Genomic DNA, 18,769 nt, shown 5'->3' on the forward strand with positions numbered 1-18,769 from the left:
GATGTAGGTGTACTTCCCTTCGTCTACCCAGATTCTATCCATGTTTCTCATATCCTCTTATGCTCCATTTCCTCACTGAAGTGTCCCTAATAATTCAGACTCCATTGATTTCCTTCTCTTGAGATCCAGTAATGTCCATAGGCTTTAACGCATGTTCCCAAATACTGGCCACAGACTGGCACTGGTCTTATGGTGAAGTTTGCACTGGTCCAGAGGGAAATTATCTTTTCTGTTTAGTGAGGATTCTTTCTTTCAGTTTATGAAACCATGATAATAGTAGATGGTAATTGTTTTTATAGCTTTTTGGGGGACAAATTAATGAGTTGTTATTGTAAGCCTAACGTTTAAGTTTTTGTTTTGTTAAAGTTATAAACACTATTTTTTAACTCTTGGCTTTCACACAGTCCTGTGAAGGAAGTTCTGTTATCAGGTCCATTGTACAAATGAGGAAACTGAAGCTCGGGGAAATTGAGTATGGTATCTAAGGTTACCCCACTAGACGTGCCAGGACTGGTATTAAAACCTGGGTGTTTCAACTATGTCTGTTCCCATTTTATTTGGGAGTAAAATTTTACAGGTCCATGAAATCATTAAATCTGGTAGTAATCATATAGTGTGGCATTTAATGATATTGTACTGATGAGTTTTTATTGTTTCATGCTATTGTACTCTTAAATGTTAACATCTGGGGACATGGATTTTATATCATGGTTTTGTGGATGTTCCTCTGTTTCAAAATAGTTTCAATGCACTGCTGATTTAAACCTAGTAAATTATAGTAAGAATGTAACGGAAATATATAGGGACCCCTAGTGCAGAATACGTATTTATTTATGTGTGTGTTGCTGTGTGTCAGTGCAATCATTTAAAAAGCAGTTCTCTTTCTATTCTCTTCTTTTCTCCTGAATAGCTTTTTGTTGATTTCCATCTGAAGTGGAGGATTTTGGACATGTGAGATCCTGGATCAATAAAATATGTGTATTTGTCAGTAGTAGTTTCTTATAGAAGAATTTGTAATTTAATCAGTGGGTTAGTAAGGTAAAATAATATTAAATTTCAAGGCAGCTGCTTTATCACTATTTGAAATGAGTATCCTGGTATATAAAACATGTTATTTAAAACATTAAAGACCTTATGCACACGTCTTGCTAATATTAAAATAGATTCCGTGAGAGAAGCCTTTAGGCAGTTCAGTCCTGGCTTTGCTTTTCTCGGGCGTCAGAAGGCTTGCCCCTCTCCTGCTGTTCTGTCCAGCTCTCCCCAGCACGTCACTGAGGGAGCCCTGCCTCAGGAAGTAACGCGAAAGTCCACGGAACGGTTAGAACCTACGTCAGTGCTGGGGAGGGCAAAGAAAATCTCTCAGAAAGGTCCAATGTTCTTTTCCTCACGTTAAACCCTAAAAGGTATGTGCAGGATACTGTAGATATACATAAATCCATATCCAAGAAAGCCTCCTTTAAGTTGCTTTCATCAGATGAAAATAACATTTCTAGTTAAATATATTTTGTAAAAATAGGATTTTACTGGTTTTATGATGGTCGAATAAACCAACAAACCCCACATCCAGGGAATAGTCAAGTCTTTCTCAGAAATTTTTGTTGTTGTTGAAGTTGAGATACAATATGATGTTAGTTTCAGGTGTACAGCATGGCGACTCGACATTTATATGTCGCAAAATGCTCACCACAACAAGTCTAGTTACCATCTGTCACCACACAAAGTTATTACAGTATTATTGACTGTAGTCCCCTTGCTGTATGTTATACCCCATGACTTATTTATTTCACGACTGGAAGTTTGTACTTCTTAATCTCTTTCACCTATTTCACCCATCCCCCTGCCTCCCTCCCATCTGGCAACTACCAGTTTGTTCTCTGTATCTATGAATCTGTTTCTGTTTTGTTGTGTTTGTTCATTTGTTTTTTAGATTCCACATATAAGTGAAATCGTATGGTATTTGTCTTTGTCTGACTTATTTCACTTAGCATAATATCCTCTAGGTCCATTTATATTGTCGCAAATGGCAAGATTTCATTCTTTCTTATGACTGAATAATATTCCATTGTGTGTGTATATGCCACATCTTTATCCATTCATCTGTCGATGGACATTTAGGTTGCTTCCATATCTTGGCTATTGAAAATAATGGTACAGTGAAGATAGAAGTGCATACGTCTTTTTTAATTACTGTTTTTGTTTTCTTTGGTAACTACCCAGAAGTGGAATTGCTGGATCATATGAAAGTTATATTTTTAACTTTTTGAGAAAGCTCCATACTGTTTTCCATAGCAGCTGCCCCAGTTTACTTTCCAACCAACAGTGTATGAGGGTTCCCTTTTTCACACATCCTCAACAATGACAACACTTGTTATCTCTTGTTCTTTTGATGATAACCATTCCAATAGGTGTTAGGTGGTTTTGATTTGCATTTCCCTGATGATTAGTGGTGTTGAGCCTCTTTTCATGTGTCTGTTGGCCATCTGTGTGTCTTATTTGGAAAAATCTCTATTCAGGTCCTCTGCCCTGAGGCATTTCCTCTGCCCTGTTTCATTTTTATGAAACAACATTATATTTTGATATGCTGAACAAGATTTCAATTTCCGCTTTCATATGGTTACTTTTTGACTCCAGTTTGGTGTATAATATGCTTGTCTGTAATTAATTTCTGTTCATATTTGACCTTGTGGTCCATGTAACAGCCAGTTTTAGACATAGCAGCATTGTTTCATTGTTTTCCTTAAGATATTTAAAGTTTGGACACTTCAAAGTTTTAAAGTTTGAACTTCAACTTCATGAGTTTCCTATGGGTAGGTAAAAGGAAACTTGACCTATTTTATTCTTTCTATAAGCTTTTCTTAACTTTTTTCTTAAATACTCTCTCCTCTGCACTGTCTTTCTTTATGTTTACAATAGACAAAGTCCTGTGAAAGAGTAAAATTGGCATCAGTGGGAAGGAAAATTGTAGGTAAAAGTGGAAGAAACATAAAATTATTAACTGAACTTTTTTTTTCTTTATGGCTCCATTTGTAATGATTTCTTTTTAATAAAAATTGACATTTTATTCACAGTGCCTTTTATTTTAGATTCATACTTTTTTCTTATATTCAAGACAGTATTGTTGAGCTTTTTGGATTTTATGATTGGTGTCAGACATTTTAATATTAAAAAATCTATTTGGAATTCGTGAATTTGATTCCATTTCAGAAGCGCAGTATTATGAAGTCTCTCCTGGTCTGTGAATGTGCTGTCTGATTTCAGGTGCCATCTGCTGGTATGCATTTGATACGTCCTGTTGTACTTCTGTCTGCCAGCAGTCTTATATCCTTTATTGCTTATGAAGGAGAATGTTTTTGAATTTACTTGCAAAGACATTTGTTTCCATTTCAAACAAAGGATCCTTTGTACCTTACTTTCTGTTTTCTTAAAGTAATATGCATGTTAGCTTTGGTCTTTATTAACATAATCTGATTCTTTCTTGAAAAAACATTGACTTTGAAAATCAGGCTCCAATTTTAAGAACTCAATTTAGTTCACAGAAATTTATAGATATTCAGCATCCACTTTAAAACCCTAACTGCATATGTTTTCCATTTAGTTTTTAAATGGTAAAATTTGATTGGCTATTTGCATATCATGTGATGAATAGGAGATTATCAGATAATCATAAACATGAAACAAATTATTCATTTGAGATTCTCTTCCTCATGTTTTAAACATTAAAGGCCAGCTCCTTCAAAGGTGGACCTTTGCTTAATCCTCACTACTGCTGTCTTTGCCTTCTTCAAGAGATAAGCAGGTAATACTTATTAAATATATATCAAAGCCCGGCGAAAATTAGGAAGTTAATTGTCTGCATTATTGATTTAAATATCCATTCCACTTGAGAATCTGAATTGAGGAAGTGTTAAAAATACATTAGATTTTTTTTTTTAAACCCTTTCAGAATTATTTGTGGCTGGTTCGCTTAAGGGCGTGGTGTCAGTGAGCCAATTTATAGATTCTTTTCCCCTGTTGTCTGTTTAGCATTCTCAGATTATACTCAAACTTCTGATCCAGCCAGTTTGTCTGAGAAGAAAAAAAGAAAAAGAATGGAGTGAGAAGAGGCGAGAAAGGCAGTGTGACTATGTCCCTGCTGTGTAAGTCGCCTGAGCTGCCCCTCCTAAATAATGACTGTGACTTTATTTCCACCCTTTGCAGTGTGGTATCACGCAAAAATAACAGATCTCTAGATTAGCATTCTGGATCTGCGGTTCTCTAGCTGTTTACCACTGGGCAAGCTTTTTCATCTCTGTAAAGCTCAGCTGCCTTGTCGTTGAAGAGATGGTGTTAGCCTTTGCCTGCCACTCAGATGAAGTGAAATGTGCTCACGGCCCTTAGAGTGAGTGCCCAAGACGTCGTAGCCGGTCTGTCGTCATTGCTGCAGCCGTTTTTGTTGTGGCTGTTGTTGTTATGTAGCTAATATTCCAGGTCTCAGTTCTGCTCCATTGTTTGGTGGAGAAGCGTAGAGAGCTTTTAACCGTGTTAATTTGGATGATGTAGCAGACGTGGCATTTCCCTTTTTATGGATGCAAGTAAATACTGAGAGGGCTGTGGGATGAAGGAGGAAGCAGACAGGTCCTCATGTCCACAGCTCTCCACTGCTCTTCCTTTCTAAATTGCAAACGAGGTTTAATTTTAATTAAAGAAAAGTAAATTTTGTTTTCGTGAACATTTTTCTGCTGTCAGTGCATCAATTAGAAAGAAGAAAATGAAAAAATAACCTGAAACATGAGCTATTAAGATGTCTTTTAAAATTAGAAGTAATTAACCAAATATGGGAGGGTGGGCCTCCCTCAGGCTTCCCACATTAAGTAATAATTCTTCATATTTGACGGCTGAGAATCATTCTGACGCAGATAGACTTTCATTTCAAATTGGATAGCTGACTTTTTAAAGAACAGTTCAAGGAACCATCAGCGAAGTGTACATTATCTCGATTTTACATTTCCCAAGTAATGTGCAACTGTAGATTGCTCTCTGCTATTTCAGTCAGAAAAATGCAACAGGGATTTCCAGTGGTTTTTTTTTTTTCCTCCCACTGGCCACTGTAGGGCCAAAAAATCACTGATAAATGGAAATTTGTCTTATCCATAAGACAAATAACATGCATTGACATCAATTAAGCTGATTCAAATATTTTTAAAGCTTCCTTTGCTGGGCATTCACCTGATGCGGGCACTGTCTGAGCATATACATAAAGCCGCGTTTGCTTGCTCTTAGCAGCAAGTTACAAATCCTAAGATGGTTTAGAAAGTCTTGCATGTTCCATTCTCTGTATATGTTTCAGTCTTATCCAATACCAATTTCCCTTATTTCTTTATTTTCTATGACCCGTCTACACTGGCATTCTTTCAGTTCCTTGAATGTACCACTTTCCTTTTCTTTTCTTTTTTTTTCAAAGTTAGTGCTTGCTTTTGTGTGTGTGTGTGTGTGTGTGTCTGAAGAACACTGGCCCTGAGCTAACATCCGTGCCCATCTTCCTCTACTTTATATCTGGGACGCCTGCCACAGCATAGCTTGATAAGCAGTGCTAGGTCCACACCCGGGATCCCAACCAGTAAACCCCCGGCTGCTGAAGCAGAGTGTGCAAACTTAACTGCTATGCTACTGGCCTGCCCCTGCCACCTTCCTGTTCAATAGGAGGCTTGGTACATGCTGTTCCTTCTTTCTAGAATATGCTGAACCCCCAAACACACATCCAATAGTCTTGAATAGTCAGATTTCAGCTTAAATGTCACTTCATTAGTTCTTTGGGAAAGCCTTCCCTGACTACCCCAATATAGCACCGTGTACCTTTTCTTCAAAATATTTATCATAGTAATAGTATTATGTTATTTGTGCGATCGCTGCACTAAAGTCTCTCTTCCTCATTAGACTATCAGTTTCATGAAGGCAGACCTGCTGTGCCCACTATTTTATCCTCACATGTAGCATAGTGTTTTCCTCTTGGTGAATATTCATTAATATTTGTCCAATGGAGTGATATATGTATTATCTCAGTTTATAACGCTTATTAATATTCCTTATGACCACACATACCATGTGTCAAAGAGAACCAGAGGCCGGCACCAGTTAAAGTGATAAAAACACAAAAAGACAAGTTGGAATTTGTAGCCAAAGAGCAGGGCAAGGGGTCAGTGGACGGAAAATTACTAAGAGAAGATATCAGAGATGGGGGATTCTTGCTGAAAGCAGGCCAGGATGATCAGATACTAAGGATGGGGTGATTCTTACCGTAACTGGACTGGGCAGGCTGAAGACATGGCCCAAAGGGTGAGGCCTGGATGCAAAGAGGGCTCAGAGGAGCCTATATAAAGTTAGGCCAAGGAGAGAGTCTTTGTGACGCCCTCCTCTTGTTCAAGGAAAGGAGAAGCATTCCTTTTCTCTCTGAACGATAGAAGTCCATTTTTTTTCTGGTCACCTTTTGTTCATTAAGGATCAGCTGAACGATCTGTTGGGACCTGGTGACAGGTGCCATGTGCTGCACTGTGCAACCTAGAGACATTTAGGGAGAGGGATACCTGTAAATAGGAAGACAGAGATTCGGGGCCTCATTAGTCTATATGTCCACCTTCATGGGCCTTTAGGGATTCTCCAGAAGAAGTCCCAGAACCCATTATCTTTCCTCAGTGGTATCAGGGCTATGGCAGTAATGAAAGGAATTTCTGCATTTGCCTCTCAACCCGTTCTGGTTGCGACAAAGACATCAGTTAAATTACTGGCACACAGGTGCTGCCGTCACTTCCCTCCATGTCCAGGGAGATGTGGTTGTGGAGGACAGTACACTGGGCTTTTTGTAATTGGCAAGTCACATATTCGAGGCCAGTGGAGATGTTGTCCAGGGACAAGGCGAGTTGCTTCAGCAGTGAATAGATGAATCTGTTGTTGAGTCAGACTTCTTCAGCCAGTGGATAGATGCTTTGGGATGGTATCCAAAAGTTGGCAAACTTTTCCCAGAAAGTAGTGAGGTCATGAGTGGAATTTAGGCTCAACTCTGTAGCTGTTTTTTCTAAATCACCTCTCTACAAGGGAAGCTATGAAGTCCTGACACCTTTTTCATTTCTGCAGTGAGAATGAGGTGAACTGGAGAGAGTGGGTGTTTATTTTAGAGAGAGTTCAAGAAAGGAAGGAAATTGTAGAGGATTGAGTGTGATGAGGGCATTAGTAAGATTGGCGAGCTAGCAAGATTCCGGCTAGTAACAGCCAATAGGCTTGGGTTCCACAGACAAAGTAAGAATCATCAGGAGCTAGCCAGAGGTCATAGGAATAATTATCTGTTGGCTGAAGGTGACCAAAGAATGCAAATTTTGAGGGTGGGGAAAGGATTTGTCAGAGGTGGTTTATGTGTGGTTGGGTTGAGTCTGAGGAATTAGGCCAGGAGGGCTAATGGGGACATGTCCATTGATATGAGGGATGCCTGGGATTCACAGAGTGGCTTAGGGATTTTATGTTGAATTTAGTGATAGCCAAATAAGTATAATGACAAATGCTCATTTCAAGAAAGAGGCTAGTGGTAAAATTTCGATGGAAACAGTCATGACCCTTGTGAGGATAGACTGGAATAGGTTTGGGGGTTGACTCACAATGAGTAATTGTCTGATTTAGAATGGTGGAGGGAAAGAGAAGAAGGGTGATAGCAAAATAAGCATTCTTGATTAATCAAAGAAATTGGAAATGTCAGATGTCCACTCAGGAAAGGGAGCGCAGTACCCAGAGTCTGTCCGGCAGAGGTCAATAGGAGACAGTGTGACTGTATTTGTCAGAATAAATTATTCTAAGGATCAGTAATGATCATGATTTTAAATTTTTTAAATTTGAAGACAGGTTTCTTTTTGAGCAGATTTTGATTTTCTGTTTAAGTAAGGCCTAATGCTGGAGATATTAAGTGTTCACTATACTACTGGCAAATAATAAAATTCGAACATTTGTCTATGTGTTCTGTCTTGTGTTCTGGATTTTTTCAAGTAACATCTGCATTCTGTATGTAATGGGAGTGTCGTCGCCCAGTGAAAGGATCATTGGTTCTAGAATCAAACACGTAAGTGTTATTCCTGCTGATGACAGGTTACCTAACATCCCTTTCCATTCACTCATGTTCAAATGGTTGAAATAATTTCTACCTTACATTGTGGTAGGACAATGTTTGAAAAGTGCTTCACCCAGTACTGACGTGCAGTAGGAACTTAGTGAAGAAAAACGAGCATTTATTGCCATTAACTTTGATGCATATACACTCATAGCCACAAGCCCTCTGTTCATAGTTGGATAACTATGTTTATATTTAGTAAGAAGAGAAAACTTGTATTTCTCCTTTTGTAGTGGCCTACACTGGACAGTGATGGTTGTGGTTGTAGGGGTTGTTATTTTGTCTGCTAAACTTAACAAGCGTTTTTGGTAAGAAACTTCAGACATTTGGTGATTTATTCAGCACTTAATTCGTATTTGCTGTTTTGGTGCAAATCAGAAATCATTAAAATAATTTAAGGTCAAGAATTCAAGTCAGAGAATGTACATAAACTCTTTTCTTGTTTGGTGTGCTTTATCATCTGAATTCTACTTTCCATGTGACTCATATGAGTTACTTGACATTTGTTTTGGTTCCGAGTAGTATAGTTGTCTTGTTTAGAATCTACTTGTCATTATTATACCAGAAGAGTACCTTTTTCTGCGCCTGACATGAAAAGGAAGATGAAAAGAATAATATTGTTGAAAACTATTGTCTAGAAGCACTGAGAAAGGGTGTAGGACGGTGAGTCAGGAACCGGAGAGGTGGTGCCAGTCCTGATGACAATTTCTTCCTGCAATTCCTGAGCAGATTATTCTAGGTGGTCCCAAAGCCCTGTTCAGTTCTGATTCTATGAATATATTTCTTACTCAGAGTACATATTTCATGACTTCAAAGTGAATATCTTGATTAGATACTTCATTAACCTTATCAGGGTTTCCTCCTGCCACCCTTTAAAAACATCTCTGTGTCAAAGTCACAGATAACCCTAACTTATGTTACTGTGTGATTTCACTTCCCATTGTGTCATGGTTTCCTGAATGTTTCAGAACCACTCGTTTTATTTTTGTGAGTTCTTCAGTATCCAGATGACTTCTGTCATTAGCAATGTAATCTATATTGTTGTAGCTGAAGCTTCCCCACCCATCCCCACACAGGTTTCTTTATTCTTTAAAATGGAGAAAGACTATTTCACCAAAATATTTTGTCTTCTTTTAAGTATATGCTCTTTACACTTCTCTAATATAAATAGTAAGTGAGTCTTCTTTTTTGTTTGAGTAATTTTATTGTGGCTATAGAAAAAAGCATAGGGAAAAGGGAATGGATTTGTGAGTTTTAAGTAAAATATTCTGATATATCACTATGACAGAATAAGAAATATATTTTTGGTCTCTGCCCATGGTTCCTTGCACAGAGCTCCTAAAACCCTTATAACTTCCTGAACGATGAGGGGATAGGAGTGTCTTAAACAGCACTCCTAAATCCTTTGGAATTTTCTGAGTGATAGGAGCATCTTTTGTTCTAATGAGGTGACTCTTGGTGGGCTCCTGGATACCTTCAGGCTGGGGGCTGGTCACCAGAAGGACCAAGCCATGATTAGAAGCTTGGAAGTTTCAGCCTTGTCCCCATCCTCTAGGGAGGGGAGAGGGACCTGAGATTGAGTTGATAATTATCATGCTTATGTGATGAAGCCTCCACAGAAATTCCTAAACTGCGGTGTTCGGAGGGCTTCTGGATTGGTGAACACATCCGCATGCTACTAGGGCAGCACACCCGACTCCGCGGGAACAGAAGCTCCTGTGCTCAGGAGCCTTGCAGACCCCGCCATATGTACTTCTTCATCTGGCTGTTTGTCTGTATCCTTTATAATATCCATTATAATAAGCCAGCGAACATACGTAAATGTTTCCCTGAGTTTTGTGCGCCATTTCAGCAAATGGTTGAACTTGGAGTGGGAATGGCAGGTTGTGGGAACGCCCGGCTTTGTAACCAAGTCTGACAAAAGGTGGGTACCCTAGGAACCCGTTATTTGGAACTGGCATCTGGAGCACTCCACTAGCTTTGAGTAGTTAGTATCACAATTGAGTTAAATTACAGGACACCCAGTTGATGTGTGGAGGGTTGGGAAATTGGTCAGCGTCCCATACATGTGGTATCAGAAGTGTGTGAGGAGAGTTTTCTTTTAATCCCATAGCTACTGATATTTTATTGGATGTTGGCCTCTCTTACTTTTTTTGTGTGTGAGGGGTTCATAGTAGTTGTATGTTTAGTAATAGTAATAATTTAATGAACACTTTCATTATTCCTCTAAGGGTTAATGATTTGCTCATATATCTGATAACCGATCATATCAATCCTTGTTATTAATCAGTCCCTATTGTTAAATTCTTGACTTTTACAGAATATTTGACTTTTTCCTGTGATTATTTTCCTGCTATGAATAGTCATCTAATTTTATTTTGGAAGAGACTTAGCGACCATCCAGCCACCATCCTCACAGATCAGGAAACTGAGGAGCAGGGGCTCGGCGTGGTCTGGCAGCGTCACTCGCAGCTGCTTAGCACTGAGTTAGGCCCAGAGTTCTGGTCTCCTCCGTCACATCACACTGCCCTTCTTTGTTCTGGCTTCTATTTCCTTCTGAACGACAATGGAGAACATCGGTGATTTCACTTCTGCAGCATGCCACTGTTACTTTTGCAATTTAATTTCTATTGCCTTTGTTGGAATTTAATGTATATTTATAAACATAAAGTACATTTTTAAAGTTATTCTTTAGCAATAGAGTTGAGTTTTTCTACTCTTACGTGCCCTGCAGATCCCATATGAACTCTCGTTTCCTCGCTGCCCGTTAACTAGAGTAGGGCCTTCTTGTCCTCCTGCCTCTGTCCTTGGCCTGGAGCTTGCTTCTGCTTCTCACGCCGTAGCTGGCAGCAGGGCAGAGGTGGCGACCTGCAAGGCATGATGTTTGTCCATCCCATGATTATCCCTGTTTAACTGCTGGGAAAGTTTTTCTCATCTTCCCACATAATTACCTTTAAATGTCTTTAGACTTGAGAAAGTTGGGTTTTGTGGAGAACACGTAATACTAATGGGAGCCTACCACAGATCTCCGTTCTCTGTTTCCTGTGGAAAATGGAATAAAATAGAATGTTTTTAGTTTCCCAAACTTACTCCTCTGTGTGGAGGAATCAAGCTTATTTGTTATTTTTATGCCTAAAGAGCAAACAATATTCTGCCCCGCTCTTTGCTGAGCCTTCTTCCTGGCCAGCCCTCTCGACTGAAAGTACACCAAAGACCATTACTTCCCGGTTCCTTCTTTCTCCTCCAGCCTTTAGAGCAGATTCAGGTATATCATCTTTTAATATTGTGTGCAGCTGCGGAATTACAAAACAGTGTGTTTGTATTACAAACGGCTCTAGCTCTCTTTGGTCTCCTTGGATACTCCTTTAGGAGACACTCACAGAGAATCATAAAAACGTACTAAATCTGGAAGAAACATTCAGTATAAAAACCACTCAAGTAGTACAGTGAAAAAATAGTGGACTTGTCACGAATCAGCTGGAATAACCTCGGAGCAAGTCACTTCGACTCGTTATACCTTAATTTTCTCATTGATAAAATGAGCCAGACCGCAAGGTGCAAGAATTACTCCGTCATCACTTTTCTTTGGTTTTACTCACTTAAATTGACTGTTACTGTTTCCCAGGAGTCTGCCATGGGTCTGCTCCTAAGTCCTAATTTAAGCTATCACCTTGAACACTCCCTTTCGTTTCTCAGAAGTAAGACTTTTCGGTAAGCCCCTGCTGATTTCTATAGCTTCAAAAACAAAGAGTATCATTCCAGTTGCTTCTTCTAGGAATTCTTTATTTCCTTTCTTTTGATCTTTGCTTCCAGGGCATTCTCATCTCCTTTTCTTCCATCATTTTAGAGTTCTTAGATCTTTTTCATGTCTCCCAAGATTTGTCAGGCCTTTAAATCTGACCCTAATCCTCTGGCTCTCCCCTTCACCCCCATTTCATAAAGCACACCCCTTCACAGCTATATGGTGCCCAGTCAGTTCCCAGGCCTGTCACTTGCCGGCTCTGTGACTGTTCAAGTTGACTTACACTCCCTGTGCTTCAGGGTCCAGCTCACAGAATTGCTGTGGGGGTTAAGTGAATTAGTATCTGCAAAGCTCATAAGGCTCTGTCTGGCACAGAGTAAGTGCTGTGTGATTGCTGGCTATTGTCATTTCTGCAGGCGTTGCTCCCTTGCCCACCTCCCTGTTCTTTCTGGCTGGCGGGGGGGTCTCCTTTTCCACAGACTCTGACTGCATGTCCTTTCGTGTTATCGTAGGTCAGGAAGGACACATCAACTGGAGCTCTCAGGCTTCCCTTACATACTTCAAATTATGCATAATCTCCTGCTTAGGGTTGAGCCTGTGTACCTCATGTTCCTCTGGTCCTAAAAGTCATCCTCACAGCACTTACGGCTTTCACAGTGTTGGGAGGGAATGTTATACATAGAACGTATATGTAAGTGTTAATTCAAGAAAATGTTTTAGAAAAGATTTAAGCCAGACCACAAGAATATGTAAATATGAAAGGACTTACTACGTTCTTTTTTTAAAAATAAAAGGCACCTAAAGACTGTACTCTTTGGTGACTTATTCCCCAACTTCAGTGAATTTTGTGATATCTTGTTGGAAAAATTAATCCACCAAATAGTTTGGTTGTTTTGCTTCTTTGAAAAGAAATCTTTTAGGTTCATGTTTTAAAAGAGCTAGTATTAAAGAAGTAATACAGAAAAAGCCAATCTTATTCATAAACACGTAGTATTTAATAAAACTGTAGAATATGAAGAGTTTGAAAACTTAGAGCTCATCGAATTCAGTGATTTCCAAACTGTTTGTTAACAACACAAGTCTTTCTTTAATGAAATATTATGCAAAACTCCAAATCTAGAAGAGAGAGGCCCTAGGGAACCGACAGATGATGGCTGCCTTCTCCGCGGCCAGAGACCGCACAGAACGGAACTGAGGAGTATCAGCTCGGCTAAACTCCCCACCTCTGGGGAAACTGAGGCTCAGAGAGGTCTGCTTCATTACAAGGACTCAGCTAGGTAACAGCTGAACTGGGCGTAGAAATCAGCCGCCTGAACTCCTATGTAAGCATGACTTCCATCCTTCCTTCCTCTTGCCCTATGACATTAATGTTACAGTTAACTATAATTATTTGGAAGATTATAAAAGCTGGGACTTTGTGGTTAGATTGATCCGGGTTCAAATTCCGGGTCTGCTTGTTTTGTCACTTAAGCAACTTAGTCTTTGCACCTTATCTTATGAATAGGATTTTCTTATCTGTTAAGTAGGCAGGATGCTAGTGGCATATACCTCAATGGATTTTTGTAATGCTGGCACAGCAATGAATGTTATTTGTTATTAGCATTGATGTAGTCATTGGTAATATTATTATATTCAGTTCACTAATTATTAAATCAGGAATTATTTTGATTGAAAAATTAAGCTGAATTACTATAAATTCAATTGGATAAAAAACCTCTTCGTCAAACTGTTATTTAAAACTTAAACTCACAGAGGGTTATCATCTTGGTATCTATAGCTGTATCTTTACATAAATCCTGACATCACTGCCTTTCCTGATGCGTAAGAATAAGTGTGTGGTATAAATAGAACAATGCTATTTTTTAGCTGTTAATAAAAATGTAGATTACTAAAGCTGGATGTAACTATGGAAATCATCTAGTGTTTCATTTTACTCTTGCAAAAATAAGCCCACTAAAATTTGGATTTTTTTCCTTGGTGCACCAGGTTTGCAAAGTCTTGTACATCCGGGCACTGCCTTCTCCTTCCTACCACAGGCTGAATAAACACCCTGCCCACTGCACTTCCACGTATTACTCATAGCAATGTAGCTGGGCCTACAGGACATTTTCACATCCCCCCCGCCCCCCCCCCCCCAATAATAACAACCAACCAGACAAAAGCCCTGTTTGTTCCTGATTTCATGGAATTAGGTGTAAACCTCCTAAAACTCCTGTAGAAGGGGCCACATGGCTTAGAGGGAATATGAAGTAGGAAAGGGGGACAGAGAGTCTCTTTCAAGATTTTAAAGGCAAGGGAAGTGGGAATAACGTGTTAGGAACATTCAGTCACAAGTGTACTGTGACTAACAGTATGTCTTGGTCGCAATGCTAGGCACTTTTCTGCTCGTTTTCCTATTTAAGGCCTCAACAGCACAGCAATTCAGTAATAAATTTAGTGCTAACTATGTGCTAGGTGCTGTACTAAGTGTTGGACTGTATCGGTGAAGAAAAGGCAAGATGAGCACATACCTCCCTTTATAAATGAGGTAGCTGAAGGTCAAAGATGCTAGGCAGCTCACCTAAAGCCACAGATAGTAGTGGCACAAATGGGATTTGAGCACAGGTCTCTGATTGCACAGTCCAGGTTTGGGGAATATAGCGTGAATTGCTAGGCACACTCCTGTTGAGTGTTTTTGCCTACAAAATGCAGTCGATAATACGTCTATGCCTCTCTCTTGGGTTTATTGTGAGAATCAAGCGGTACTTTGGATGTGGTGGGTTTAGTTTCTCTCTTCCTGTCTCCCACTGCTCTCTGTGACTGTCTGATAGAGCATTAACACTCTGGGGTAACTCTGTTTATGGGTGTGACTCCTCCAGTAGAAAACACACCTGCATTCTACAAACTGTTGTTCCTTCATTCCATCAGTTGGTTGCTCAACAAATATTTATTGAATGCTTCCAGGCATTAGACGCTGTGCTAAATATGGGGGTACCATAGTAAATGAGAAACTTGTTTATTTTCGTATGATCCTTACCTTCTAGCAGAGATGGGTATCACACAATTGTTTATACTTGTGATAAGTATTACAGAAGAAAACAGATACACATCCATCTCTCTTAAAGCTGCACCTGTTTGCCAAATGAATTAGTAAATGAATGAATACTTGGAATGAATTCCTGTACAAAGTGGCGACTGAGCACAGGGACCTGAGCCTCGTCGTGCCGGGGTTCAGAGCCCAGCCCTGCTCTGACTGAGCACGGGGACCTTATGCAAGTCACTCAGCCTCCCCGTGTTAGGTTTCCTGCAGAATAGGGATAATAATGGTTGTTTTACAACATGAAATTGAACATCGGGCTGAATGAAGGAACATCAGGAAACGTACCCTAAGGAAACTCTCTTTTAAGTATAGTGCACCACCTATGTTGTTCACCTTCTTTTAAGAGTTTGTTAAAAGGGTTGTTCTTAAACTGGAGTGTGCGTCAGAACCAAATATAAGGCTTTAAAGAATACACATGTCCAGGCCCCTCTGTGGGAGATTCTTATTCAGTAAGTCTGGAGGGAGCTCTAAATTTCCAAGGCTTCACAGGTGACCCTGATTCACACCCCAAGGGGAAACCTGGTGGTCTTGAAATGACACAGAAAGGAGTTTACACGCATGGCAAAGCATGAACATCAAACTGACAGCCACCTAAGGACTTTGTTCTGTGTGCCTGCTTTTGAGTGAGTATTGATAGCCACTTGGAAAAGTGTCATCACTAAGCAAAATGTTTAAGAATTCCTGTAGACTCTAGTTGTTTTTCCAAATGAGATTTAATTTTTAATACTTTTTCAAAATACCGAAATGATTTATTAATTGCCCAAATAAGTTTGTTTAGTCTGGAATGTGAGCTCCTGGAGGATGGGGATTTTTGTCCATGTCACTGCTGTATTGGTATATAGTAGATGCTTGGGAAATAAGAGTTGAAATGAATTGAGTGAATTTTGAAAACCTTAAGATATTTTGGAAGGGGTAAGGCTATAATTGCCTGTGTGGAAATTTTCTGGTGAGGGTAGATGAAACAAATATTGATTATTCTATTATTTTTCTGAGTAAAATCCTGGATTTAACTGAGAAGGGTGCAGAGACAGAGAAGAGATGCTAGATGGGGCAGGGGACATTCTTGGCAAATACAAATATACCACCTCTCACCTTACCCCACGGTGCTCCTTCCCAGCTCTTAGCTCCTTTCCAATTAGCCGAATAGTGTTTAATTTCTTGAACTAGCATATAAACTGTTCATTGCCTTTGTTTTCCAGTTGCCTGGTTAACGGTGGCCTGAGAGCTGTCAGGACTGCGGGCCTTGGGTCAGGGTGCTAGAGCCGCACAGCTAGGTTCTTCACAGTCTGTTCTGGCTTTTGATCTCAGTGGGTGAGTTTCAGTAAGAAGCAAGAGGATATTTTTTCCACTTGTCTAGGTAGCTTTATATAATTATGAGAAAAATAATATCTTTAGGCTTTAGATAGCTGAGGTTTTATGTGATTTAAGGCCACTATTCTTTTGTGATTTCAATTGCTAATCCAGAAATCTTAAGTTATTGTCTGCAGGTAATTTAAAGTCACTGTTGTATCCCGTGTTACAGTTCTTAATTGGGCTGTGATGGGGATGATGCAGGTTAGAAGATGCTAGAAAATCAGTACTGAATTTTCCACGGAAAATTATAGAAATAGGGGAAGTAAGCCAATGACTTAGGCCTGCCTGATAATTTACTGCCTCTATTCAAAATATGCTGCATGGCACTCACGGTAAAATGAACAGTCTTTTCTCTTCAGAATCAACACTGACTCCCCAAAGTTAAGAGGAGAAAAATCACCAGCAGGTCTTGAAAACAGGGCTTTTATGTGGGTTCTGAATCAGCATTTCTTAAGGGCACTTGTTATGGATTGCTTTAAGGCTGCAAAGTCATCACTTACGAGAGTCAGCATTGAAAAGGTGTTTACTGCTTCTGGGGTATGGCATCGGCATGACGGGTCCCTGCCTTCTAGCTGTTTATAATCGAATGCTGAAAACATGTTACAGTCACAGGTAGCAAGGTAAACATCCTCAAACCCATACGTAGGTATGTGGTGAGCGTCTCTTCCTGCATCATGGATCTTTGTAGGCCTGTTTTCATTTCATACTGCTCTCAGTGGAAATCAAGCACAGGTGCGCCATCACTGTGATTGCTTTTCAATGTGGGTATAGAAGTCAGAGGCTGGCTGATGCTCCCCGGGGCTGCCACGTGTGGTTGGGCAGGTATGCACCACACACGTCACAAGGCGGCAAGCTAGTGAACAGTGCCCTCTGCATTGGTTTTTGTAGTAGCTCTGGGCGGGCCCACTCTTTGTTTGTGTGTTCACTGCCTGTTGAGCTCCTTCTCTAGGCGCTCTGCTAAATCCGTGTAGAAAGTATGAGTGATGAATTTCACCTAGCAGTTTTATTAGGATTTAGGTAGAATGTTCAGTGTAACTGGGTTGCCTACACATGATTACCATACCAGACACTCAGTTTGATCTTCAGTGAGCAGGGAGCCTGGTTGTCGACTCTCATGTCTAGATGTAATTGCTTAGCCGCTTATCTGTGGTTCCTTATTGTAATTAGTTGCCCTTGTAGAAAAGTTAAGTGTCTCAGTTTCCTATTTGCTGTCGTTATTAAAGTCTATGAGATAGATTTATCATTGTTTCATTTAATGCATATTATTGATCATCCAGCAAATAAGTGTAAAGGAGATGATAGAATCATTGAGAATTAGTTCCTGGGGTTGACTATTGCTTTATCAGGCTAAGGTGGTGGATTTCGCAGATGTATCATTGTATCTATGTAAGCAGATGTAGCAAATACAAATGCCTTGGGAAATATCTAATTTAATACTAAGAGATTTTCCTTGCTAGACAAGTGCATAGGATGGCACAGCTCCTAAAAACAATTTCCAAAGAATGGCATCTGTTATCTTCATGGAGAAGATTCAGTTTTATAGTACCTGGACATTTTTTTGCCATCAGCCAATGTTTAGTCCTCCTCTTATTGGACTTCTTGCTACTTACATTTTACATTTCCTTAGGGTGTATTGATACATTTGAGAGCCTGCTACATTGTGTCTTGCTTCTATTTAATTTATTTGTTTTGGTAAAAATGGAAACTTGAATATTTATTAATCCTGAGTTTGGGTTAAATTATGTACTATGCTACATATAAAAAGAATGACATTTTCATCAATATTTTCTCCCCAAACATAAGTTTTTAAGTTTCAGTGGACATTTCTAGGTAGAGAGAATGATGGCCTGGATGTTGAATCACAAATACTGAAATTCTGTCGTCTGCCAGCTTTCACCTGAGGTCTTCAGAGAAATTGATTCTCTGTGATCGGTAGGTGGGAGCAGAGCCTTTGGCCCTAAACCTGAAGAGCTGGGCAGAGCCGCGTGGAGAATTGCATTCTGCCTCCCTGCAGCAGACTTGAGAGCAGTGTGGGTTCACCTCACCTATTTCCACCCTGCATCAACCCTATAGTACACCTACCCAGAGACCAGCCGGAGGAGGGGAGAGAATGAGGCACAGAATGTTTCCCATGGCCTCGAGCTCTGCTTCCATAACCCAGTCTAGGCCTTTCACCAGTGCAGGGAGTGGCTGGGGAGAGGGAGGGAGACTAGGAATGATAGAATTCACATTTTTTTTTTTTAAAGAAATGTGAACTGTAAAGATAGAATTTTCCTACAGGATGCATGGATAGCTGAGTCATTTACAGACTTCTGCCTGTGAAAAACATGTCAGCGTGCCTTGTTCAGAGCAACCCCTGTTATGATGTGCTGGTGAAGACACAGACTTCCCCCTTCTCTGGGAGCAAATGAGTTCTCTCCTACCACCTCCATCTGTTCCTTTTCCTGGATTCTTCAGAAATTTGCAACTG

General features: G+C 39.9%; 1 protein-coding gene across 17 annotated transcripts in view; it reads left to right on the plus strand.

Moving 5' to 3' along the window:
• The window catches only part of PPP3CA (protein phosphatase 3 catalytic subunit alpha), a 287,954-nt gene that overhangs the window by 148,461 nt on the left and 120,724 nt on the right, over positions 1 to 18,769 (plus strand). The window lies entirely within an intron of this gene.

The sequence above is a fragment of the Equus caballus genome, chromosome 3 (assembly GCF_041296265.1).
Source record: "Equus caballus isolate H_3958 breed thoroughbred chromosome 3, TB-T2T, whole genome shotgun sequence".
Classification (NCBI taxonomy): domain Eukaryota; kingdom Metazoa; phylum Chordata; class Mammalia; order Perissodactyla; family Equidae; genus Equus; species Equus caballus.